The sequence below is a fragment of the Meles meles genome, chromosome X (assembly GCF_922984935.1).
Source record: "Meles meles chromosome X, mMelMel3.1 paternal haplotype, whole genome shotgun sequence".
Taxonomy (NCBI): Eukaryota; Metazoa; Chordata; class Mammalia; order Carnivora; family Mustelidae; genus Meles; species Meles meles.
The window spans coordinates 14,719,794-14,747,482 of NC_060087.1; the positions used below are offsets into that span (position 1 = coordinate 14,719,794).

The 27,689-nt window shown below is 41.6% G+C and overlaps 1 protein-coding gene across 2 annotated transcripts in view; it reads left to right on the top strand.

Annotated features, from left to right (window-relative positions):
* Positions 1-27,689, top strand: part of CDKL5 (cyclin dependent kinase like 5) — a 203,354-nt gene that overhangs the window by 9,259 nt on the left and 166,406 nt on the right. Inside the window, exon 1 of one of the 2 annotated variants that reach the window (XM_045996417.1) lies at positions 2,258-2,359. The exons of the other annotated variant lie outside the window; for it this stretch is intronic. The gene's annotated coding sequence lies outside the window, so the exon portion shown is untranslated. Of the gene's footprint in view, positions 1-2,257; positions 2,360-27,689 lie in introns of those variants that run through there. 2 annotated transcript variants of the gene reach the window in all.

Genomic DNA, 27,689 nt, shown 5'->3' on the forward strand with positions numbered 1-27,689 from the left:
AGCCCTGACTGAAGTGCAGGATGATGCGCATATTCAGATGGAAATACTGGGTGCTGGTACTCCAGGCCAGAAGTGGTTTACTTCATGCAGACTTAAGGGGACTGGGAAAGACAGTGTGATTCTTGAGTGTTGGTGAAGAGTCTTAAAGGAGGCCCAGAACGTCAAGTGAAGGGAAGGGGTTTTCCAGCAGATAGTGTATTCAAAGACGTGGGTGGAAGAATGAGCATATAAAATTGGGAAAATAGCAAGAAGTAACATGGATTTATGTTTCGCATGCCTTTTTTTTAAAAAAATTTTTTTAATTTGTCACAGAGAGATATCACAAGTAGGCAGAGAGGCAGGCAGAGAGAGAGGGGGAAGCAGGTTCTCCGCTGAGCAGAGAGCCTGACGTGGGGCTCGATCCCAGGATCCCGAGATCATGACCCGAGCTGAGCCGAAGGCAGAGGCTTAACCCACTGAGCCACCCAGGCGCCCCGCCTTTTTTGTTTTAGATGAAGATTTTATTTATTCATTTGAGAGAGAGAGAGAGCACAAGCCGGGGGAGGAGCAGAGGGAGAGGGAGCTCCATTCTGGCACTCCTGGTACTCCTGGATCATGACCTGAACTGAAGGCAGATTCTTGACCAACGAGCCACCCATGCTTTGTTTTGATGTTTTTATCTTTTCTTTCTTTATGGCCATCTTTCGGCTTTTTTTCTGAGAATTTTCACTTTCACATAGGAAAATGCAGTGTCTGAATTTTCCTGAATTCCTATATTATACATAGATGTATACATAGGAAATACTGAAACTAGGAATTTAAATAGGGGTGGGCCTTTGGTAAAATGGATAAATGGCTAGTATCAGTTTTCTGCTGTAAGCTCCTGGAGGCATGGTGTTGACTGTTGTAGCCTCAGCATCTAGGGCATTGCCTGGCACATAGGAAATACTCAATAAATACTTCTCTTATGAAGGGTACATCTTTTCTGACCCCCTTCCCCATCTCCTCATGTCAGTGCCTTCTTCCTTGTCTCGTGGCTTCTCCTTTCCGTCAGGTACCTATCTAGTGGATCTTCTTCTCTGCTAGCCCAAAAGACATGCTTATCCTGTATCTAGTCAGTGCTCTTGGACATAACTGTGTGTTGGATCCACACTGGTGTGTAACTAGGTGCTAATGGCTCCCTGTAGCACCCCTGAAACTTTTCTACCACCATTTGCAGTATGACAGATGAGGGGGAGGCCAAAATTTGCAACTAGAAGAGTGACATTTCTTTGAAGTATTTTCATGATTTATTGCATGAATTCATTGAAATGCTATGTTCTGCTCCATAACAAACTCTTGTATGCACGCATAGGTGTGCTTCTATATATCTGCATTGTACATTAAGCAAAAACTGACATTCTGTGAAGGTGTTTGCTTGTTTACCATAAGACTTCACACACCTCCAGATTACTGTTCATGTCCCTCAGATTGGGAGGCTGGTTTTATTTATTGATTTTTTTTTTAAGTAATCTCTAGGTCCAACATGGGGTTTAAATTCATGACCCGAAGACCCCAAGATTAAGAGTTGCAGCTCTGCTGACTGAACCAGCCATGCACCGTGGGAGGCTGGTTTTATTTTATTTTTTAAAAATTTTTATTTTTTTAAAAGATTTTATTTATTTGGCACAGAGAGAGACAGTGAGAGAGGGAACACAAGCAGAGGGAGTGGGAAGGAGAGAAGCAGGCTTCCTACCAAGCAGGGAGCCCAATGTGGGGGTCTATCCCAGGACACTGGGATCCTGATTTGAGCCAAAGGCAGATGCTTAACAACTTAGACACCCAGGCACGTGTACACCCCCCCATTTTTTTTTTAAAAGATTTTATTTATTTATTTGACAGAGAAAGAGAGAGATCACAAGTAGGCAGAGAGGCAGGCAGAGAGAGAGGGGGGAAGGCAGGCTCCCCGCTGAGCAGAGCGCATGATGTGGAGCTCCATCCCAGGACCCCGAGATCATGACCTGAGCAGAAGGCAGAGACTTAACCCACTGAGCCACCCAGGCCCCCCCCTCACATTTTTTTTTTTAAAGATTTTATTTGGGAGGCTGGTTTTAAATGTGTTCCCATAGTGAGATAAAATATGTGCTTTGTAAAATGGCCTCTGCTGTGACTTAACTAAAGAATCCACTCTACAACATTAGCTGGTTAGATGAAAGGCTTATTTATTTATTTATTTATTTATAAAGGTTTATTTATTTATTTTAGAGGAGAGAGTGGAGGATAGCCAGAGGAGGAAGAGAGAGGGAGAAAAATCTCCAGTAGACTCCCTGCTGAGCATGGAACCTGATTTCAAACTGAGTGGAGATTAAGACTCAGCTCTTTAACCAACTGAGCCACACAGGTGCCCCCATTTTTATTTTATTTTTAAAAAATATTTTATTTACTTATCTGAGAGAGAGAGAGTGAGAGAGAGCATGAGAGGGGAGGAGGTCAGAGGGAGAGGCAGACTCCCCATGGAGCTGGGAGCCTGATATGGGACTTGATCCCGGGATTCTGGGATTATGACCTGAGCTGAAGGCAGTCGCTTAACCAACTGAGCCACCCAGGCCCCCTGCCCGCCCCCCCCCCCCCCAACCTTCCAAAGATTTATTTACTGGGCACCTAGGTGGCTCAGTTGTTTAAGTGTCTGCCTTTGGCTCAGGTCATGATCCCAGGTCCTGGGATTTAGCCCCTCTTGGGCTCCCGGCTCAGCTGCCTGCTTCTCCCTTTCTGTCTGCCTCTCTCCCTTGCTTGTGCTCTCTCTTTCTTTCAAATAAATAAATAAAATCTTTAAAAACAAAACAAAACAAAAAATATTTGAGAGAGTGAGAGTGTGCGTGAATAGGGGAGGGGCAGAGGGAGAGGGAAAGAGAAACCCAAATCTGAGTGCGGAACCTGACCTGGGACTCAGTCTCATGACGTCAAGATCACAACCTGAGCCAAAAACAAGAGTTAAACACCCAACTGACTATACCACCCAAGAGCCCCTTGCTTTTATTTAATCTTTAATTTTTTTTTTTTAAACATTTATTTGACAGAGACAGATCACAAGTAGATAGAGAGGCAGGCAGAGAGAGAGAGAGAGGGAAGCAGGCTCCCTAATCTTTAATTTTTTTGAACATGATCTTTTAAAAAAATATTTTATTTACTTATTTATTAGAGAGAGAGAGAGAGAATGTGCTCACACATGGGTTGGAGGGGAGTGAGGGGGAAATGAGAGGGAGAGAATCTTGAGCAGACTCTGTGCTGAGCACCAAGGCTCATGCAGGGCTCTGTCTCACAACCCTGAGATCACAACCTGAGCTGAAATGAAGTGTTGGATGCTTAGCTGACTGAGCCACCCAGGTGCCCCTAAACATAGCTTTTTAAAAAAAGTTTACTTATTTTTAAGTAATTTGTACACCCAGGTGGGGCTCGCACTCAAAACCCTGAGATCAACTCACATGGTTTTCTGACTGAGCTAGCCATGTGCCCCTATTTTTGTTTTTGTTTATTTATTAAAGGTTTTTCTTTATTTAGAGAGAGAGCATGTGTGTGCACGTTGAGGGAGGGGCAGAGAGAGAGGGAGAGAGAATCTCAAGCAGACTCTACACTGAGCGTGGAGCACAACGTGGGGCTCGATCTCACAACCCTGAGCTCAGGACCTGAGTCCAAATTGACTCTGATGATTAACTGACTGAGCCACCTAGGTGCCCCCTGTTTTTAAGCATGCTGTCTTAGACTTTTAAATATCTTCTCTCTACATTTTGGTAATTTATCATGTTATGGGTCCCACTTGCCCAGAAAACTCACATCCTCCATCTCTTTTACAGCTAGGATGTAGGTTTGTGACCTAGGTTTCAACAGTCATTTACACAGAGTGAGACTTATATATAGAGGAGAGCATTGTGAGGTGGAGTCATGTGTAGCTGAATTGATGACCTGGTGGTCATATTAACAGAGGTGTTTTGATTTTGTGTTGTTGTTTTTTTTTAAGTTTTATTTATTTGAGTAATCTCTACACCGAACATGGGGCTCAAACTCACGACCCTGAGATCAAGAGTCACATGCCTGGGTGGCTCAGTGGGTTAAATCCTCTGCCTTTGGCTCAGGTCATGATCTCAGGGTCCTGGGATGGACTTCTGCATCGGGCTCTCTGCTCAGCGGGGAGCCTGCTCCCCCCCTGCCCCCTCCTGCCTCTCTGCCTAGTCGTGATCTCTGAAATAAATAAATAAAATCTTTAAAAAAAAAAAAAGAGTCACATACTCTTGCAACTCAACTATCAGGTCCCCATTAATTTTTTTTTTTAAATGAGTGGCAATGGCAGAGCTTGTGGAATTCTGCCTCAAGTGATGTTGGTGCTGAGTAGTGGCAATAAATTTTATGGGGTGAAGGGTGTTTGTCTTCCTATTTTCTGATCATTTGGGATTTGTGGTTAGATATCTTATTAATTTTGGAATATTTCCAGGTATTATCTCTTCAAATATTTCTTTTGTCCCATTCTTCGATTTCTGTGATTCCATTTATCAGTATGTTAGAACCTTTGACGTTTTCCTATAGCTCTTGGATGTTTTTGTTTTGTTTTTCACTATGTTTTCTTGCAGTGTTTTGGTTGGGGTCATACCTATTGACTAATTTTCAAATTCATGGATTCTTTGCTTGGCTGAATTGAGTCTAGTGAAGAGCCTGTTGAAGGAACTCTTCATTTCTCTTAACTATATTTTTCATTTTTAGCACTTTTATGTATGTATGTATGTTTGTTTGTTTGTTTATTTAAGTAGCCCAACATGGGACTTGAACTCGGGACCTCGAGATTGAGAGTTTCATGCGCTACTAACTGAGCCAGCAAAACACCCCTTATTTTATTCTTACAGTTGGCATCTCTCTGCTGAATTATCCCTGATTTTGCATGTTGTTCTTCTTTTAGTTTAGAGCTCTAAACATGTTACTCATAATATTTTAAATTTCATTGTAGATATTTCCAAAAGTTGAGTCTGTGTACAGTTTTGATACGTTGTCTTTTTTTTTTTTTTAAGATTTTATTTATTTATTTATTTGACAGACGGAGATCACAGAGAAGCAGGCAGAGAGAGAGGAGGAAGCAGGCTCCCCGCTGAGCCCAATGCTGGGCTCTCTCCCAGGACCCTGGGATCATGACCTGAGCCGAAGGCAGAGGCTTTAACCCACTGAGCCACCCAGGCGCCCCCGTTCTTTGTCTTTTCTGAGTGTTGTTTTTTCTTTGCCTTTTCTTATGTCTTGTGATTTTTTCCTTGTTGCAAGGCTGACTTATTTTGTAGAATGGTAGAGACTGAGGTACATAATTTTTATGTCTGTAAATGGGCACATTTTTCCTTGTGCTACGCCTTTGGGCAAGGCTTTGAATTAGTCAGGGGTTGGGCTGGGTTTGAGTTTGATTGTTGCTGTGGTTACCCTTAGTGTACCTCAGGCTTCAAATTCACGTGATTGGGGTGGGAATTGGTTTATTTATTGAATTTATTTTTTTAAAAAGACTTATTTGAGAGAGAAAAAGTGTGTGCATGTGCGCTTGTGTGAGCTGGGAGGCAGGGGGAGAGAAGCAGACTTCCCGCTGAGTGCAGAGCCTGATGTAAGGCTTGATCCCATGACCCCAAGATCATGACCCGAGCTGAAACCAAGAGTTGGATGCCTGACCGACCGAGTCACATATGCACCCCGGGGTTTGGTTTAAGTTTCAGGTGTTTCTTTTGAACTGTGGCAGAGAGGGTCTCCTTATGTGATCTTGTTTTCTCCTGTTCCTCTGCCAGTAGTATTCTGCTGTTTACCTGAAGTTGGTTACTGGAAGCTGGTTAGCTTGGAGGTGGGGATTGATGGTGGGGAGTGTTGTTCTGGTTAAACCTCGCCTAGGGTTTAGGCCTCTTCAGTGTCCCAAACCTTGCCCCACCCCTGGCTTTTGTGGTGCGCTCAATGTGTAATCTGCCCTTCTCCTAGGAGTAGGGTGCCCATCCCTTCCCCCAGCTGCAATGAGTTTTTACCAGCGCTTTAAGGGTAGAAGCACTTATTGACCTTGATGAGACTTTTCTTTTTTAGCTGAGAAAGGGAGGGAAGGATCTGACTTGTCTGGCTTCTGAGGCATGGTTTCAGTTCCCTTTCCCGGCCCCACCACTGGGTCTGCATCACAATGGGCATCCTCAGAGCTCTTTCCTCTCTGTGAGTGTCTGGTGGGGTTGGTGGAGGAAGATCCTGCAGAAGGTTGGGGTCTCCCCAGTTTCTCTGACCTCCCCAGTGGTTTCACACTGTCCCTTCAGCAAAGCCACGTTGGGTTTTTAATCAACTTGCCAATTATTGTAGCTGCACTCTTCTTTTCAGTGTCCAGCTGCAGTCTGCCCCTGGTGAGCGCAAGTCTGTCTCCTGGGCTGTCTCCTGTCTCCTTGCAGGCCTCCTCTCCTAAGATTTTGAGCCAATTGGTTGTTCTGTGATGGGTTTAAAGAAAGTCATGAATTTGAAATCAGTCCAGCTCTTTTTCATTGTAAGTATGGGCAGCTATGTTCCTTTCAGCTTTCTTATTCCAGGGTGGAAGACAGAAGTTTGGTTACCCTTAAATTTTTTTTTTTTTTTTTTTTGGACAGAGAGAAATCACAAGTAGGCAGAGAGGCAGGCAGAGAGAGAGGAGGAAGCAGGCTTCCTGCGGAGCAGAGAGCCCGATGTGGGGCTTGATCCCAGGAGCCTGGGATGGTGACCTGAGCCGAAGGCAGAGGCTTTAACCCACTGAGCCACCCAGGTGCCCCGGTTACCCTTAAAATTTTAACACACACATTTAACGAAGTCTCAACTTAATATCTCTTAACCTCCTGAATAAGGCAAAATTTTTAAAGTGGTTTACCTTTTAACCCTCATCCCCTTTTCCATGTTAGTTATTTATGCTTTAGTTTTGTCTTATCTAAGGCACCTTAACCCTATAAAAATAGTGCATGTTTACTCATCAACATGTTTTCCAAATTTCTTAGCTCACCATTCTTCATTCACCCCATTTCTCCATTTTGGGTTCAGTTTCCTTTTTTATAAAGAATGTTCTTAACTAGTTCTTTCACTAAAGGCATTTTAGTAATAAACTTGATTTTGGTATTTCTGAATGTCTTTACTTCGTGTTTTCTCTTGAATCATTTTTCAGCTGGCTGCAGAATTTACGTTGACAATTATTTTCCCTCAGCAGTTTCATAATATTATTCCCTTGTATTTTGACAAGTCTGGTTAATGGGAAAAAAAAAGTCTTGTTAATGAGAAGTCTTTTGCCAGTTCAGGCGTTATTTCTTTATATGTAGGTAATTATTTTTTCCCTTGGGCTACCTTTAAGGTTTTTCTCTTTGTTTTTGATCTGCAGTTTATGATATCTCTAGATTTGTTTTGTTTTGCTTTTATTTGGTATACTTTATCAGTCTGAAGACTCATGATGCCTATAGTTGTTAAGAAAAAAATCTTAGCCATTATCTTTTGAAATATTGCTTCTCCATTTTCCATTTCTGGAACTATTTAGATACGTATTTTATCTTTTCATTGTGTCCTCCCTGTTGCTTAATATTTCCATTTTTACTTCTGGGTGATTTTCTGACACTCATCTTACAGTTGACTAATTTCTCTTTAGCGATGTCCAGTCATTTGGTTAAACCATTTATTGAGAATTTTCACTAAAAACACTTGGCTATTTTTTAAATGTAAATTCTTTTAAAATTTAAGATTTATTTTTTAATTTATTTTACTTTTTAAAAAAATATATATATATTTTATTTGACAGAGAGAGCATAGCAGGGGGAGCAGCAGGAAGAGGGAGAGGGAGAAGCAGGCTCCCCACTGAGCAGGGAGTCCATTGTGGAGATGTGGGGCTTCATCCCAGGACCCTGGGATCATGACTTAACCGACTGAGCCATCCAGGCACCCGTAATTTTTTTTTAAGATTTTATTTAAGAAAGAGAGCACAAGCTGGGGGACAGGCAGAGGGAGAGAGAGAAGCAGGTTCCCCGCTGAGCAGGGAGCCAGTGCCAGGACCCTGGGATCATGACCTGAGCCAAAGGCAGACTCTTGGTTGACTAAGCCACCCAGGTCGCCCCTACATGTAAAAAATTTTTTTAGATTTTATTTATTTATTTGAGAGAGAGAGAGAGATCACGAACAGGGGATAAGGGTAGAAGGAGAAGCAAGCAGGGATCCTGATGTGGGACTTGATCCCCAGGTCCTGGTATCATGACCTGAGCCGAAGGCAGACGCTTAACAGACTGAGCCACCCAGGAGCCCAGTGTAAAACTTGATGTGTACAGATCTACTTTTAGATTTTCATAAGGGCATTTTCTTCTCATTTATTGAACATTTAAAAATATAATTATGTTTGTTTCCTTTGGGCTATTAGTTGTAGTTCTTGAGGAGAGAAATCTCTGATTTGTGTGCCCCTCCTTCCTTGCTCCAAGTTTTGCTTGTCAGGGTTTGTAACATGTAACAGCTTGGGAATTGTTTGCTTGTGCCTGGCTTGTGGGATGCTTCTTTGAATGGTTTTGCATTTTCCTCTAATGGGACGCTGGATCCACTGTTCCTGGCAGTTTTCAATCTATTTTTAGATGGATTTCTGATAACTGGAGAGTAGTGTGAATTTGACTCCTTATCTATGGTAGAGGAAAGACCGGGTTTTCCCTTTTGTTTTGGTCATTCCTTCAACACACAGACCTGGGCTTCTGTGTGCGAGTTTTCTTTTTTCTTATTCATCCAAGGACAGCCCGTTGTATCTCTTGGCTTTATGCTGGTGGTTCACTTCCAGCTTCTTTCCCATGCAGAGACTTGAGGCAACATCTCTGTTTTCCTGTTCAAATAATCATTTGAGTTTGCAGCTGTTGGTTTAGACAGCAGGAGTGAGCAGGTCTTTGTCTTGTGACAAGGAAGAATCTCATTTAATAAGCCCTTGTCTTTGCAGCCACTCTTTTCTATGCTGTTCTTCCTGACTGTTTGTCAGGAAGTATTTCATCCAGTTAAGAACTAGGAAGTAGTTGCAACCACAGGCATTCTTTAATTTGAATAGATTATTCACCAAAAGTTCATTTAGACATGGGTTGTGTAGAACACACAGTTCATATTATGTGATAGGAACTATGTATGTTATTTTAAAAAATGGGTCAGTTTCCCAGGTAATCCTTAGGATTCTGTTCTTTCCATGATGCACTTGAAATTTGAATAGACTTGTGAGCTCTTTGGGCTTGTAATCGGTATGTAGAAGGTGACTTCCACATATGGGGACGTGCATTTTAACATTCTCAGTGAAAGAAGGGAGTCTGGCAGTTTCTAGCCTCAATTGGACTTTTCTGGTTGTGTGTGACCTGCCAGCTACCGGGCCCTGTTAATTGTTAGAAAGTCAGGCCACTCTTCTCAGACCTCACAGTCCGCCAAATCATCTGCTCTCATACTCAGCACACAACCTTGCCTTCATCCCTCTGAGAATATTGAGGGCCTTCTGGTGGATTTTCTGCAGCTTCTGGCTCCATCTGCAAATTTATCAGTCCCTCTCTCTCCAGAGCTGCTGTTTCTCTCCTGTCTCAGAAGCTGAGGTGTTTCTGCTGGTCCAGGCCAGTCCCTTGCCTGATGCCCTCAGCTTCAGTGATGCTTTAGCTGTGTTTTTCCATCCGTTATTCCCTCTTCCTCCTCATCTTGTATCCTGGTGCACTTCTGCCCCCAGGGGACATTGTGTAGTCTCTGAAGACTTGTTTGAAGGTCACAGCGTGGGGTGGCGATATGTGTGCTCCTAGCATCTGGGGGAGGGAGGCCAGGGGCGCTGCTTAACATCTCACAGTGCACAGCACAGCACGGCCTCCCACAGCCAAGAATTTACCTGTTCTAAAATGCTGGCTGTGCTGAGGTTGAGTAACCTTGTTATATATCCTTAGTCTCGCTTTGTGACTTCTTTTTTTTTTTTTCTCTGATCTTATTCCTAAGATTCTTGTCCTAGAAAACTTTCTCTAAGCCACTTGCCCACTCCTCTCCTAGCTTTCTAACCTTCGCCACACTTCTGAGAGCGTACTCTATATGTAGTCTAACCTTTTCTCATTCACTTCTCAAATGTTGGCTCTTGCTCTCTGACTTCCCATTCTCAATGTTACTTATGTATTTATAAAAAATATTTTATCTATTTATTTGACAGACACAGCGAGAGAGGGAACACAAGCAGGGGGAGTGGGAGAGGGAGAAGCAGGCTTCCCGCGGACCAGGGAGTCTGACGTGGGAGTGGATCCCAGGACCCCGGGATCATGACCTGAGCTGAAGGCAGACGCTTATCGAACAGCCACCCAGGCGCCCCCCTCCCCCCAATGCTATTTAAACTGTTTTTGCTGAGATCACCTGTGACCTCTTGTGTGCTACAGTTAGTAGATTCATTCCGTTCTAATTTTACTTGACATTTCTGTCGCACCTGACACTGTTAATCCCTATCTCCTTGAAACAGTGTGTGTGTTCCCTTGGCAACTTTGTTCTCCAGGTCCTCCTCTCTCGTTTCTTTATCCACAACTACTTTTGGCTTGCTGCGATCCACTTACTCCGTAAACACTGCTGTTACCTGGGTTTGACTTCTTGGCCAAGTTTTATCATAGGTCATTGTTTCACTTACACCCAAAGGTTCAGTTCTATGCAGATGTTTTTCTAAATTTCTAAATTCTTCCCCATTTTTTCCCTACAAGCTTCAGACTCATTTTTTCCCCCCCAGACTCATTCTTTTTTGAAGATTTTATTTATGTATTTGACACAGAGAGAGAGTACAAGCAGGGGGAGCGGCAGGGAGAGGGAGAAGCAGGCTCCCGCTGAGCAGAAAGCTGGACGTGAGCTGGATGTGAGCCCGACGTGGCGCTCTATCCCAGGACCCTGGGATCATGACCTGAGCCAAAGGCAGATGCTTAACTGATGGAGCCACCCAAGCGCCCCAGCTCCCAGTCTCATTCTTAATAACCTTCTGGAAATCTACACCTGAGTATTCTTACAAGTACCTTACACTGAGCATGTCTCATTGAAGTACAGCATCCTTTCCTCATACTTTGTCCTCCTTAATTGAAGAAAAAAGTCTCCTACTGGCTCCTAAGGTAGATAGCTGGGTCTTGTTCATCTCCAGATACATTATCTACAGTTGCTAATATGATATAAAATGTGAATTTGATCACATCACTGATTTGTCTGAAAGCCTACAGTTGTGTTCTCTTGTTGACAGGAGAAAGAGAAAGGATAAAGACTGAATTCTTTTATATGGCCTGTCAGGCTGTCTTTGGTATGTTCTCTACCTCTCCAGCCTCCTATACTTTTCCTGTCAGCCTAAACGCTATGCTTGGATATGTAGAATTCCTCATAAAATTCGGTTTCAAATATGCTGTCTTTTTTAAAAAAAGATTTTATTTATTTAAAATATTTATTTATTTGACAGAGACAGCGAGAGAGGGAACTCAAGCAGGGGAGTAGGAGAGGGAGAAGCAGGCTTCCCGCTGAGCAGGAGCCCAATACTGGGCTCGATACCAGGACCTTGGGATCATGATCTGAGCCTAAGGTAGACACTTAGTGACTGAGCCACCCAGAAGCCCCTTGATTTTATTATTTATTTTTGAGAGAGAGAGAGTGCATGCGAGTGAGCACAGGCTGGGTTTGGGGGGAGGGTTAGAGAGAGAAGCAGACTCTGTGCTGAGTGGAGAACCCAACACGGGCTCGATCCCAGAACCACAGGATCACGACCTGAGCTGAAGGCAGGCACTTAACTGACTGAGCCACCCAGACATCCCAAATTTGCTGTCTTTGCTTATGCTTTCTCCTTTGCCTGGAATGCAGTGTTTTTCTGTACAGTTGCTACCTCTTTAGGTGGTGGGCCTCCCTATTCCTCATGGAAGCTACAGTTTATTGACATCTTTTCTCACTTCTGTGGCCTCAGTGTTATTGAGTATTCCTTGTCTGAACTGTGATTTTGAGCCAGGACTGGGTAGAAATGTTAGCAGTAGTCCTGTAGAAAGAGGGCAGGGAGTGGACATGGGTGAAGGTTTTTAATAGCTTTTCAAGTATGTGGTTACTATTAAGCCATTTTTTTTTTTTTCTTTTTTCAAAGATTTTATTTCTTTATTTGACAGAGATCACAAGTAGGCAGAGAGGGCTGGGGAAAGCAGACTCCCTGGTGAGCAGAGAGCCTGATGCGGGACTCCATCCCAGGACCCTGAGATCATGACCCAAGCCGAAGGCAGAGGCTTAACCTACTGAGCCACCCAGGTGCCCAAGCCATTTCTTTTTTTAGTGCCTACTACCTTTAGTTGTATTACCTTTTAAGGGTTCTTCTGGAAAAAAAATGTATTTTTTTTTTTAGAGGAAGTAATTTTATTTTATTTTAAAGATTTATATATATATTTATTTATTTATTTGACAGACAGAGATCACAAATAGGCAGAGAGGCAGGCAGAGAGAGAGAGGAGGAAGCAGACTCCCTGCTGAGCAGAGACCCCGATGTGGGGCTCAATCCCAGGACCCTGAGATCACGACCCGAGCTGAAGGCAGAGGCTTAACCCACTGAGCCACCCAGGCGCCCCCACCCATTCAGTCTTAATCTGCTTCGTGGTTCCCTGGAGTTCCTCTCTGATCTGCCTGCTGCAGAGGGGGGGCACTTTGTGCATTCCCAGGACTGCTCTGGTTTTTAAAAATTTTTTATTTTATTTCTTTTTCTTTTCTTTTTTAAGATTTTATTTTTATTTATTTATTTGACAGAGACACAGAGAGAGAGGGAACACAAGCAGGGGAAGTGGAAGAGGGAGAAGCAGGCTTCCCACTGAGCAAGGGAGGCCGAAGTGGGGCTCGGTCCCAGGACCCTGGGATCATGACCTGAGCCGAAGGCAGAGGCTTTAACCCATTGAGCCACCCAGGCACCCCTTTCTTTTTCTTTATTAAAAGTAGTCTCCACACCTAGTATGGAGCCCAGTGTGGGGCCAGAACTCAGGACCCTAAGATCAAGACCTGAGGTGAGATCAAGAGCCAGATGCCCGACTGACTGAGCCACCCAGGCATCCCTTTTTCTAATTCTTTTGCTCTTTTCATTGGGTTTTAGAAGGAAAGGTAAACACATATTTGGTCAGCCATTTTGAAGTAGAACTTCAGTGCTCTGTATCTCATGTAGGTTCTCCTTTTTTCCCTCTATTGTAAACATGGCAAAAAATGTCTATTCATTTGTATGTTTGTTTATTGCAAAGATTGCCTTTTAAAGGGAATCCTTGCATATGTCTTTGATCATGTTTTTAGGATACTAGTCTTACGTGCCCCTTGAGAATCACTGGGGGTAAGGATAGATGACACTGACGAGATTGTGCCATGCCTGTGAAGGGTGTGAAGGAGACACTGCTAATTAAAGGAAAGCTTGACAGTTAAAAATGTCTACTCTTTTGACCAATGTGGCCAGTTTCTCTTTATTATTCATTGGATTTAAAAAATTACCTCTAAGATTGAATATTTACCAAATTTGTTTATTGGCCATTTGTATTTTTTTTGGTACATTTTCTTTTCATGTTAAAGGCTTTTTTAAAAAAAAAAATACTCCTTCCTAGGCTTCCCTCGGGTTCTTTTTTTTTTTAGATTTTTATTTGACAGAAAGAGAGAGCACAAGCATGTGGAGCTGCAGAGGGAGAGGAAATAGGCATCCCACTGAGCAGGGAGCCCAATGTAGGGCTCCATCCCAGGACCCTGGAATCATGACCTTAGCTGAAGGTAAACGCTTAACTGACTGAGTCACCCACGCACCCCTCAGTTCTTTCTTTTAACATAAAATAAGCAGGGGCACCTGGGTGGCTCAGTGGGTTCAAGCCTCTGCCTTCGGCTCAGGTCATGATCCCAGGGTCCTGGGATCAAGCCCCGCATCGGGCTCTCTGCTCCGCAGGGAGCCTGCTTCCTCCTCTCTCTCTGCCTGCCTCTCTGCCTAGGTGTGATTTCTCTCTGTCAAATAAATAAAATATTACAAAAAAAAATAAGCAAATGCTGCCAAATTAAGATCCATTGCTCATTCTCTGTTTAGATTTATTACGACCTGATTCTTAGAAAATCAAAATCCACTCCTACTTTTGTGATTAATAATATCTCACAAAGTAGCTATGAAAATTAATTGAAATAACATAGATGAAGTGCCCAACACAGTAACTTTTTTTTTTTTTTTTAAAGATTTTTGTTAATTTATTTGACAGAGACAGCAAGAGAGGGAACACAAGCAGGGGGAATGGGAAAGGGAGAAGCAGGCTCACTGCTGAGCAGGGAGCCTGACACAGGGCTCCAACCTAGGAACCCAGGATCACGACCTGAGCTGGAGGCAGATGCTTAACAATTGAGCCACCCAGGCTCCCCAACATAGTTACTTGACATATAATAGGCACCAGTAAATATTAGTTACTTCTGTGCATTCTTTTTCCTTTGCCAGATTATTAAAATAACTACAGTATTCCATACCTGAGAGGGAGAGAAGAAAAAAAGGTGGCATGTATTTACTGAACTCTTGTTAAATGAAGGGCAGTAGGCCAAATACCTTGAGGGATACAGAGATGTTAAGTCTTCTTCCTGTCCAGGAATAAACATTAGCTTACTATATATATTTTTACTTTTCTAGGCTTCTGCTGCTTTTTTTTCTTTCTTTTCAAACATGCCATTCTGAAAACCTTTTGGTCTTTAAAGTGTGTTTTGTTTGAGTACAGAACGTTTTAAAGGTTGGTATGCCACATTTAATCCATTACATTTCTATAAGAATAGTTATCTCCATTTTATAGATGGAGGTCCTGAAGGGTGATCTGCTCAGCTTCTAGCCAGGATAAAAATAGGCTATATTAGGCTGTAGAAGCGTGCTAACCATTGTATTTCCAGCCTTAGTAGATGCTGAACATATATATTTGTAGACTAATTAATCCTCTTTTATTAAGTGGTATGTTAAGCCCATTCCTAAATTGCATCTCTACTTCTTACTGCTTTATTCTCTCCCTTTGTAATTTATTTTGCTAAAGTGGTCAATATAAATTTTAAAATTCACTGGTTGATGGAGAAGACCTTAAATGTTGGAAGACAAATGGTACACTGTTTTAGTCATAATGAAAAAGGGCTTTGAGAGGAGGAGATTTTTGTGTTGATACTGACAGTATTTGCCAGTTGAATGTTTTTAAAGCTTTATAATTAATTAATTTAATCTCTCTCCCCAACGTGGGGCTTGAACGCATGACCCCAAGATCAAGAGTCACGTGCTCTATTGACTGAGCCAGCCAGGCACCCCGCCAGGTTAAATTTTTGCCCTGGTGCTAATTCTTTTAAGAATCTACTACCTTTCTAGTTCTTGTAACAGCTACAGGGGGCTTCCCAAGTTTGGGGCTAGGGAAAATTGCCCAGTTTTTTGTACTCTAAGTATGTATGACTGCTGTTAATGGGTTTTTGACTTAATCTATAGTAAAGTAGAAAAAAGTAGACATTATAATTAGGCTCTGGAGATTTGAGGGGAAATTTTTTTAGTGGATGAACTAGCAAATATACAAACTTGTCTAGAATTAGTGATTAACATGCCAGAGTTTGCTCTGTATTTAGCTTTTTGTAGTTGGTTGGCTTGGATAGTGAAATAAGGGCTCTTAGTAAAAATGATAAGATCCTGTAAGAGATTGGTGATGGGACATCCATTGCAGAAAGTAGTAACACATCTTCATTCTGCACACGGAACACTGTTTAGTCTTAGCCTTGCTAAAGTCACTTCTTTTTATGAATTTTATGAATAGATATATCTGTTCACATTGTTGGTTTTCCCAGCTTATTTATTTATTTATTTATTTTTACTTTGGCTGCATTCAGTGAGGCTTATAAACTATTGTTTTATAAAAACAAGCCTTTGGGAAGGGTTAGGAAAACCTTGCTTTGATTCTTCCTAGCTGGTGACCAGGGACGAGGTTTATGATGACTCTGGGTCTATTTTCTTTTCTTTCTTAAGATTTTATTTATTTACTTATGAGTCATTTTATTTATTTATTTGAGAGAGTGCACACACAAGCTGGGGGAGGGGTGGAGGGAGAGGGAGAAGCAGACTCCCTGCTTAGCAGGGAGCCTGACTTTGGGCTCAATTCCAGGACCTGAGGATGATGACCTGAGCTGGGGGCAGATGCTTAACCTACTGAGTCACCCAGGCAGCCCTAAAGATTTTATTTTATTTTTTTTTATTATTATTATTTTTTAAAGATTTATTTATTTGACAGATAGAGATTACAAGTAGGCAAGTAGGCAGAAAGGCAGGCAGAGAGAGAGAGAGGAGGAAGCAGGCTCCCAGCCAAGCAGAGAGCCCGATGCGGGGCTTGATCCCAGGACCCTGGGATCATGACCTGAGCCGAAGGCAGAGGCTTTAACCCGCTGAGCCACCCAGGCGCCCCAAGATTTTATTTTTTAAAGTAATCTCTACACCCAACAGGGGCCTCACAACCCTGAGATCAAGTCACATGCTCCCTGTACTGAGCCAGCCAGGTGCTCCTCTGGGACTATTATGTTATAAATTTTTAAAAGATTTTATTTATTGATTTGTCAGAGTGGCACAAGTAGGGGGAGCAGCAGGCAGAGGGAGGAGAAGCAGACTCCCCCCTGAGCAGGGAGCCCGATGAGGGGCTCATTCCCAGGACCCTTGAATCATGGCCAGAGCTGAAGGCAGATGCTTAACCAACTGAGCCACTCAGGCATCCCTTTTCATATCTTTTAATACTGTTAGGATTAAATGTGATTATGTATGTAAAAATACTTAGCATTATATCCGATGTATGAAAGTACTCCCAAGGCAGAAATTTAAGCTATTTGTTACCTGCTAAGTCTATTCCATAGTGGCTAACTATGGGAATTTTGGAGCGTGACTGCTTGGGTTTGAGTTTCAGTTCTGCCACTTACTGGCTAGGGAACTAATTTCTCTATTAGGGTCTTTGTTGGTAAAATGAGGTTTCTGATAGTGAAGGACCAAAAAAGGTTCTTGTGAGGATTAAATAAACTAATGTAAATAAAGCAGCTAGATCAGTGGTGAGCACAAAAGTGCAGTATGTTATAGTTGTTGTTACTATTTCATCACATTTGAAAACCTGTGACCATCTGATTTTATTTGAAAGATTTTATTCTACAAGAATTTTTATATCTTTTTTTAATAAATTAATCTCATTTTCTTTTTTCTTTTTCTTTTTTTATTTTTTTTAATTTTTTTTTTCTCATTTTATTTATTTTTTCAGCGTAACAGTATTCATTCTTTTTGCACAACACCCAGTGCTCCATGCAAAACGTGCCCTCTCCATTACCCACCACCTGTTCCCCCAACCTCCCACCCCTGACCCTTCAAAACCCTCAGGTTGCCCCAACCTCCCACCCCTGACCCTTCAAAACCCTCAGGTTGTTTTTCAGAGTCCATAGTCTCTTATGGTTCGCTTCCCCTCCCCAATGTCCATAGCCCGCTCCCCCTCCCCCAATCCCACCTCCCCGCAGCAACCCCCAGTTTGTTTTGTGAGATTAAGAGTCATTTATGGTTTGTCTCCCTCCCAATCCCATCTTGTTTCATTTATTCTTCTCCTATCTCCTACCCCCCCATGTTGCTTCTCCATGTCCTCACATCAGATTTTATTTATTTATTTGACAGAGAGAGATTTACTTGACAGAGACACAGCGAGAGAGGGGACACAAGCAGGGGCAGTGGGAGAGGGAGAAGCAGGCTTCCCGCTGACCAGGGAGCCCAATGCCGGCCACCATCCCAAGACCCTGGGATCATGACCTGAGCCGAAGGCAGATGCTTAATGACTGAGCCACCAGGTGCCCCAGGAATTTTTTTTTTCTTTTTTTTTTTTTTTTAGATTTTTATTTATTTATTTGACAGAGAGAGATCACAAGTAGGCAGAGAGGCAGGCAGAGAGGGAATTTTTTATATCTTTTTGATTTCAAGTTCCATGAGGGCTGGATCTGCTTTGTTTTTTTTTACTACTGTATTGCTAACATCTGCAATAGTGACTTGCATAGAGTACTTATCTAGTACATATTTGTGGAATGAATAAATAATTTAATAAATGAATGATGACTGTTCCATTTTCCTTGGGTTGTGTTGGCCAGTATTCTAATTCCAGTAGTTTTTTATTGTTAAGTCACTGCTTTATTTTTTTTTTATTTTATTTTATTTTTTTAAAGATTTTATTTATTTATTTGACAGAGAGAGATCACAAGTAGACAGAGAGGCAGGCAGAGAGAGAGAGGGAAGCAGGCTCCCTGCTGAGCAGAGAGCCCGATGCGGGACTCGATCCCAGGACCCCGAGATCACGACCTGAGCCAAAGGCAGCGGCTTAACCCACTGAGCCACCCAGGCGCCCCTAAGTCACTGCTTTAAAAAAAAAAAATAACAAAACTTGTAGTAAGTTCCCAGTGTTTACAGGCTGAAATTGAAGTTTCTTAGCTTTGCATTAAAAAACCTGGGAGAGGGGCGCCTGGGTGGCTCAGTGGGTTAAGCCTCTGCCTTCGGTGCAGGTCATGATCCCAGGATCCTGGGATTGAGCCCCATATCGGGCTCTCTGCTCAACAGGGAGCCTGCTTCCTCCTCTCTTTCTCTTTCTGCCTGCCTCTGCCTACTTGTGATCTCTCTCTGTCAAATAAATAAATTAAAAAAAAAAAAAAAGAGCAGTAGTCATGAACTTTAAAAAACAACAACAACAACAAAAAAAAAACCTGGGAGATCTAACCATAACCGGTTTTCTTCTCTTTTACAATGTGGAGTTTATTTATTTATTTATTTTTATTTTTATTTTTTTTCTGAGGGCGGGATGGGGGGGACACAAAGCCCCAGCCCCTCCAGCCCCTCTTTTTTTTTTTTCTTTTTAAGATTTTATTTATTTATTTGACAGACAGAGATCACAAGTAGGCAGAGAGGCAGGCAGAGAGAGATGGAGACGCAGGCTCCCCGCTGAGCAGAACCTGATGCGGGACTCGATCCCATTACCCCAGCCGAAGGCAGAGGCCCAACCTACTCCTTTTCCTTTTTTCTCTTTAAAAATTTATTTATTTATTTATTTGAGAGAGAGAGAGAGAGAAAGTGAGAGTGGAGGGAGGGAGGAGGGACTGAGAGAGAGAGAGAGAGAGAGAGAGAGAGAGATTGATTGAGAATTCTGAAGCAGATACCCCCTGACCCCTGAGCCTGACGCAGGGTTCAGTCTCATCACCCTGAGGTTAGGACCTGAGCTGAAACCATGAGTTGGCCACTAAACCAACTGAGCCAACAAGGTGCCCCACTAGATATCCTTTTTCTGTCTTGTTTCAAAAGTATGAATCTCTGGGTTGTAAATTAATTCACTGGGTTATTGTGATATCCAGTCAGTGAAATGGTAAATGTGAAAGCACTTTACAAATTATATAATATCATCATCATTTATTTATGGTAATCCTTAAGTGTTTTTAACCAAATTTTGCTGGAATGTGCTCTCTTCTGTTTGCTCACACAACATAACTGTGACCCCATACGTGTTTCCAGACCTAGTTCAAATCCACGTTCCTGTGTATAACATAACCTCTCCAGTGTAAAATGAGCACTCTTTGAACATTTATAGAAAGTGAATTTTAAAAAATGGTCAAGTTCTTTTTTTTTTTAATTAAAGATTTTATTTTATTTTAATTTTTGATAGAGGGACACAGCTAGAAAGGGGAACATAAGCAGGGGGAGTGGAAGAGGGAGAACAGGATTCCTGTTGAGTAGGGAGCCCGATATAGGACTCAATCCCAGGACCCTGGGATCATGACCTGAGCTGAAGGCAGATGCGTAACGACTGAACCACCCAAGTGCCTCCCAAAATGGTCAAGTTCTAAGTAATTATGTAAGAATGCACATAAAACAAATACTTTGCCATAAAGAATATGTTTCTTTGCTAATGTTTTGAGGTAGGGTCATGGCCTTTTTTTTTTTTAAAGAATGAATCAGCTGATTAAAGGTCAATTTCAACTGTCTTGTATGAACCATACTCCTACCTTTTCCTTTTTGTGTGGTAGATCCAGTTTTGATTTCTTGAAATTGGAGCAGTAATTGAGATAACTTATGAAACAATATAGTGCAGAATTGCAGATTTTATTTATTTATTTATTTGACAGAGAGAGATCACAAGTAGGCAGAGAGGCAGGCAGAGAGAGGAGGAAGCAGGCTCCCCACAGAGCAGACAGCCCGATGTGGGGCTCGATCCCAGGACCCTGGGATCATGACCTGAGCCGAAGGCAGAGGCTTTAACCCACTGAGCCACCCAGGTGCCCCCAGAATTGCAGATTTTAACAGATTTTTTCTTTTCTTTTTATTTAAACGTTATCTTATCATTACCTAATTTGAGTCACTTTTTAAAGTAAACTCTACCTTCAGTGTGAGGCTTGAACTCACAACCCTGAGATCAAGCCTTGTATGACTGAGCCAGCCAGTCCCTCCCTGCCACCAATAGTCACATTTTTAACGTGACTCATAATCTTTATCACATCTTTCCAAAGCATCCAACCTAATTTTCACAGAAACTGCAACTTTCTTTTAACTGGTTTATATACTGTTTAGTTGAAAACCATGTGCTGGCAATTAAAGAGGGGTTGATGCAGTTTTGGGAAAGAAATGAAACTGACTTTTGGATTCTAAGCATGCAGCAGCTCCATTTAAGGGAGCAGAAGTGTGAAATTGAACTAACCAGTTATCTATTAGCCAAAAACATTTGTACTTTTGGCATCAGCCAATCTGTTTCAAAGAAGTAATGGGGAGTTGGTAACTGTTAGTTCTGTTAAGAGAAATGCTAGAGGCCAGTATGGCTTGAGTACACTGTGCAAATGGACTTTATAGTACATTTTATACTTTTCAGAAAGTCCATTTTCCATGAATAACACTTTAAAAAAATAGTATAAAAGAGATAACTGAATTATTCAGAGTGTCTGGAGAAAACCACTCTGTGCAAGTAAGATTGCTGTGAAGCCTTTTCCCCAACCAGAGTTTCCCTTTTGTCCTGGACGTAAGTAGTTTCCACCTCTTCTGGGCATGTAAAGCACTTCACATGCCTTTCCGTGTTTCTCACATTTAGGTAACTCACCTGTTTGCTTCTTCTGTGAGCTCTTCCTTTGAGGAGCTTTTGTATACCATGTCTAATTCATAGTTGATGCCCAACAAATTGGATGGAAAAGTTTTGGCCTTTTTTTTTCCCTAAAGATTTTGTTTATTTATTTGACAGAGACAGTGAGAGAGGGAATACAAGTGGGGAAATGGGAGAAGGAGAAGCAGCCTTCTGGCTGAGCAGGGAGCCTGATAAGGGGCCTGATCCCAGGACCCTGGGATCATGATCTGAGCTGAAGGCAGCTGCCTAAAGACTGAGCCACCCAGGCACCCCAGGTTTTGGCCATTTAAACAGATGGTACAACCCAGTCTTGCTGAGATGCAGTTTTCATTGATGTGCCATGAGAAAATAAGCCATTAATATCTATAAATTCAGTCCAGAAAGTATTTTAGTATAATTATACTCAATTGAGTTTTTATATTCCATATATCCAAGGTACTGTGCTATTTCTACAAAGGCATTGAGTTTAATAATACATGGTTCTTGTCTGTGAACATGTATTTTAGTAGGATAGTGGGATATATGGAGAGGCAAGAGTAATTAGGGGCTGGAGAAATTTGTGTGGTGTTCAAGATAGATAGTACCTGAACTGGGCTGTGAATGCTAACACCAGTTAGGGCTTTTCAGTGCGTATTTATTGCTTTATGGCATATGGATGGCAGTCTGGATGTCCTTCACCCTCTCCTTGCTTTTTTTCTGTCACATACTCCGAGTCTTCCTACTCCCACTTCTAGTCTTCTTCCCCTGCAGTATCTTTGTTTGCTTTAACATTCTGCCTTTGGCTGTATTCCTTTTTCTGCCCTTAGTATAGTGCGTTATTGTTTTAACTCTCACCCAGAGCTTTTGGAAATAGGCTTCTCTCTACATATCCCCACCATTTCATCATTGTCCCTCTTATAGCATTTCTCTCTCTCTCTGTCTGCACTATAGTTACATACATACATGCCCTTTACTGGACTATAACTTCTGAAAGCAAGTTGCAGCTTTGTAGTTCTAAAAATACCTACTGTATAGTTTTATAAGTAGTAGGTACCACATAATCTTTTAAATTTAGCTTCTTTCCCCAAACTCAGTTCCTCTTTCAGACATTCCTTTTTCTGTTCATGGTACTAGAGTTCTGCCTTTAATTCCACATTCTGGTCAGCAGGTTCTGCTGCTTATATCTTCAAAATGTTATTTGTGGTCAAGCCATTCCTACCACTCTAATCAGTGCATGCCAATTAAAAAAAATACTGAGTGCATATTATACATCACTGTAGGTGCTAGAAATACAAATATTACAGATTCAGCCCTTGCTGTAAGAATACCAGCAGGAGGGAGAGACACTTCATCTGGCACTTTATTGCGACAATGTTTATTGTACACCTCTTTGTGCTGGGTGCTGTTGTAGCCCGGATGTATTTTGGAGTCATTTTCCACAGGCTGCTCACTTCAAAGGGGAAGAAGGCCTAGAAAACACAGCTATTGGATCTCTTCTGTTAAAAAGAGCATTTGCCTCCCCAGGCTTTAGCATTTCTGAAATCCAGATGAGTCTTAAGTCATCCATGTATGTTTAATGTAGTTTTTATTCCTCTTTCAAGAGCTATCAAATCGATGGTGCTTATAACTAGAAGAATGTTATAATTGGGGAACTATAATATATATCAGTAGTACATATTATGATAGAAGTATGTGTGGAATTACACTGTCAAATAGGGTAGCTTCTAGCCACATGTGGATACTTAAATTTAAACTTTAATTAGACATTAAGTCGATTAAATTTAAGGTTAATTAACTAAGGTGAAGATTCAGTTGTTCTGTCACACTAGCCACGATTCAAGTAACCAGTTGCTTGATTAGTGGCTACTGTACTGGACAGTGTGAATACAGAACATTCCCATCATTGCAAAATGTTTATGATTGTAATTGTAGAGTGTGGTTCCACAGTTGTACCTGGAGAGTTGGAAAAGCTTTAGTCAGTTATTTGCTGCCATTACTATCTTATGTAATTCTTCCTTCTGGGAGGTTAGGGAGCTTGTCTTTTTCTCTTTTTCTTCTTTGTTTTGTTGGTTTTACGTCAGGGCCTGGAACAGAAAGTAGTAGGTACCCAGCAATAACAACTGGAGTGTTAAAGAGTTGGGATAGAAGGAGGAAAGGCTCTGCATTTTCATAACAGGAGGTAGCTTCGCTGGTTTTATTCGGTGTATCCTAGTGACCTTTTTTGAAGAGGGATTTTGTTTTATTTATTTTATTATTTAAAACATTAAAAAATGATTTTATTTATTTGAGACAGAACGTGTGAGAGAGCCAGTGAGCATGAGTGGGGTAGGGACAAAGGGAGAGGGAGAGGGATAGCAGACTCCCAGCTGAGTGTGTGGCTGGATCCTAGGATTTTGAGATTATGATCCAAGCCTAAGCCAGACACTTAACCAACTGAACCAGCCAGGGACCCTTTTTGTTCTTCCCAGCTTTATTGAGGTATAATTGACCCCCCCCAAAAAAGATTGTGTGTGTGTATTTATTTTTTAAAAGATTTTATTTATTTATTTTACAGAGAGAGAGACAGTGAGAGAGGGAACACAAGCAGGGGAAGTGGGAGAGGGAGAAGCAGGCTTCCCGCTGAGCAGGGAGCCCAATGTGGGGCTCCATCCCAGGACCCCGGGATCATGACCTGAGCTGAAGACAGATGTTTAAGTACTGAGCCACCCAGGCGTCCCTATCACAGTCAAGTTGATAAACCCATCACTTCACAGTTACTTTTTTTTGGTGAGAATGCTTAAGATCTTTCTTAGCAAATTTCAAGTAAACAATACAGTATTATTACTATTTTTTAAAAGATTTTTATTTATTTATTTGAGAGACAGAGATCACAACTAGGCAGAGAGGCAGGCAGAGAGAGAGAGGAGGAAGCAGGCTTTCCATGGAGCAGAGAGCCCGATGTGGGGCTCGATCCCAGGACTCTGGGATCATGACCTGAGCCAAAAGCAGAGGCTTTAACCTACTGAGCCACCCAGGCACCCCAACAATGCAGTATTATTAACCAAGCTAACCAAGCTGTACATTGGATCTTAAGAACTTATTTATCTTATAACTGAAAGTTTGTACCCTCGGACCAACGTTTTTCCACTTCCCTATCCCCTGGCAATTACCATTCTACCCTGTTTCTACAAATTTAACTTTTTTTTTTTTTTTTTTTTTTTTTTAAGATTTTGCTTATATGTGATATCATACAGTATTGTCTTTCTCTGGCTTGTTTCACTTCGAATAGTGCCCATTATGTTCATTTAGGTTGTTGCAAATGGCAGAATTTCCTCCTCCTCCTTTTTAAAATAATTGAATAGTATTCCATTGTGTATATATATATATACACCACATTCTCCTTATTCATCCATCAATAGACATTTAGATTGTTTCCATATCTTGGCTATTTTAGTAATGCTGCAATGAACACGGGAGTGCAGATATCTCTTGAAGGTACTGATTTCGCTTTCTTTGGATATAAACCCAGGTTATTGGATTGTATAGTTCTATTTTTAAATTTTTGAGGATTTGGAGGATTTTAATTTTTTTATTTTGCTATTACTATTAGCCCAATCTTGGGCTCGAACCATGACCCTGAGATCAAGACCTGAGCTGAGATCAAGAGTTGGACGTTTCACTGACTGAGCCACCCAGGTGCCCTTAGGATTTGGAGGATTTTAAAAAGAAATTTCATCACATTGAAAATTTAAGAACTGTTATGTAGGTTCTTGTTACCACTTACCAAATGGGATTCAGCAGGTGGCCCATTATGTTCGAAGGCTACAGTTTGATGGGATGCACTACAATGAAAATTACCAGGTTTCTTAATTTGATATTTGCAGTATTATATGTCACTTCTCAGGGAAGATATAATTGGGTATCATAGAAATATTTATGTGAACTGTTCACTCCCATGGATTTCTCCATGTGTGTGGTTTGCAATGATTGGAGTGAAAGTTTCCTGAATCTTTTTCTTATTTCCATTTTATGGAAAATCAGTTTTATGGTAAAACACAATTTTTCCATTCTCTTGTTAATGGATATTTAGGCAATTTCTTGGTTTTGGCTAATGCAGATAAACTACTATGTATGTGTTTTAGTGGGCAGATGCTTTCATTTGTCTTGGGTACATACCTAGGAGGAAAATTGCTAAACCATAGTATCTGTACATTATACCAAATGGCTTTGTAAAGTAGCTCTACCAGTTTATGTTGCTTTCTTTTTGGTACCACACAAAAGATTAAAGTTTATCATCTAGGTATATTTACTGTCTGAATGTGCTATTTCTGCCTGTGTGAGTTAAGTCTTTAATCACTACATGTCACAGATCTTTGGGGTCATTTCCAAATCTAAAAATAATACAGACATATCCTAGCATTCAGATGGCTTTAAAAGAGTACAAAAAACTAAGCCTTCTAGATAGAATGCTAGATAGAATTCCTTTGTTAACAGTCTTGATTGACTTTCAGGACTCATAGTTCTTTGAAGAAACTGGTTCCTGCCTTTGTAAATTGTTTTGAGGGCTGTTTTCCTGTTGCCTTTTGCTATGGGAACTAGTGTACTCTGTATGGCATTGATATGACTAGCTGCTATTTGGAGGCTTAAAATGTGAAGTCTGTAGTTGAATAAAGAACAAGATCCTTTTGCGGTATTACTAGTTCAGTTCAGGAACTTTCAAACTGAGTTCTTATTTACAAGGTTCTGTCCTGTGTGTCTCCATGTCTGAAGACCCATAAGGATGAGCTTCTTTTTTCTTTTCTTTCTTTCTTTTTTTTTTTTTTTTTTTTTTAAAGAGAATGGGGAGAGAAATAATCTGAAGCAGGCTCCACACCCAGCACAGAGCACTACTCTGGGCTTGATCTTACAACCCTGAGATCATGACCTAGGCTGAAATCAGGAGTTGGACGCCCAACCAACTGAGCCACCCAGGCATCCCAAGGATGAGTCCCTTAACCATATAATCCTAGTCTAATGGATATAGGAGACAAGCATAGTGATACAAGACCAGATATATTGCCAATTTCAGTGAAAGTGCTGTGGGACCTCTATATTGCATCTTACTTGGGTTGCACAGAGGGGAAGGTGCTCATGTTTGGGTCCATGTAGTGGGGTTGGTTTATGAGGTTGATCTTGAAGGGATATCGATTGGGGTGGTGTTTTGCATGCCAGAGGAAGGGAATTGCTTGATGAAGTCATGAGACAGGAAAGTATACTTACCTTCTTTGACTTAGAATGGAGTTATGTTCCAATAAACCCACTGTAAATTGGAAATATTTTAAGTAGAAAATGCATTTAATACATCTAACCTACAGAACATCATAGTTTAACTTAGCCTACATTAAATATGCTCAGAACATTACATTTGGGTAAAGTCATTGAACACAAAGCCTATTTTTTTGTTTTTAAAAGATTTTAGTTATTTATTTGAGAAAGAGAGTAAAAGAGAGAGAGGGTGAGCCAGAGCAGTGGGGAGAGGCAGAGGGAGAAACAGACTTCCCACTGAGCAGGGAGCCGATGCAGGGTTCGATTCTAGGACCCTCAGATCATGACACGAGAGGAAGGCAGACGCTTAACTGACTGAGCCACCCAGGTCAGCCTTTTCTGTGGCTGTGTAGTATTCTATCGTGTGTGTGTGTGTGTGTGTGTGTGTGTGTGTGTGTGTACTAGTTTCTTCATTCATTTGCCTATTGATGGACACTTAGGTTACCTCCATATTCTTGGCTATTGCACATAGTGCTGCAATAAACATAATGATGTATATCTTTCCAAATTAGTGTTTTCATTTTCTTTGGGTATATACCCAGTAGTGGAATTCTTGAATCATATAGTATTTTTATTTTTTAAAAAGATTTTATTTATTTATTTGACAGAGAGAGAGAGAGAGATCACAAATAGGCAGAGAGGCAGGCAGAGAGAGAGAGAGAGGGAGAAGCAGGCTCCCTGCTGAGCAGAGAGCCTGATGTGGGGCTCGATCCCAGGACCCTGAGATCATGACCTGAGCCGAAGGCAGAGGCTTAACCCACTGAGCCATCCAGGTGCCCGGTATTTTTATTTTTTAATTTTTTAAAAAAGATTTTATTTATTTGAGAGAGACAGAGCACAGAAGTAGGGGGTGGGGCAGAGGGAGAGGGACAAAAAGACTTCCCACTGAGTGTGGAGCCTGAAGTGTGGGGCCTGATCCCAGGACCCTAAGATCATGACCTGAGCTGAAGTTAGATGTTTAACTTACTGAGCCACCCAGGCGCCCTTAGTTTTTTAATTTTTTTTTTTTAAGATTTTATTTATTCATTTGACAGACAGAGATCACAAGTAGGCAGAGGCAGGCAGAGAGAGGGGAAGGGAAGTGGGCTCCCCGCTGAGCAGAGAGCCCGATGCGGGGCTCGATCCCAGGACCCTGAGATCGTGACCTGAGCCGAAGGCAGAGGCCCCAACCCACTGAGCCACCCAGGTGCCCCAGTTTTTTAATTTTTTGAAGAACCTCCATAATGTTTTCCATGGTGGCTGCATCAATTCACATTCCTGTGGTGTACAAGGGTTCCCTTTTCTCTGCATCTTCTCCAGCACTTGTTATTTCTTGTCATTTTGATTTTAGCTGTTCTGATTGGTGTCAGGTGATATCTTATTGTGGTTTTG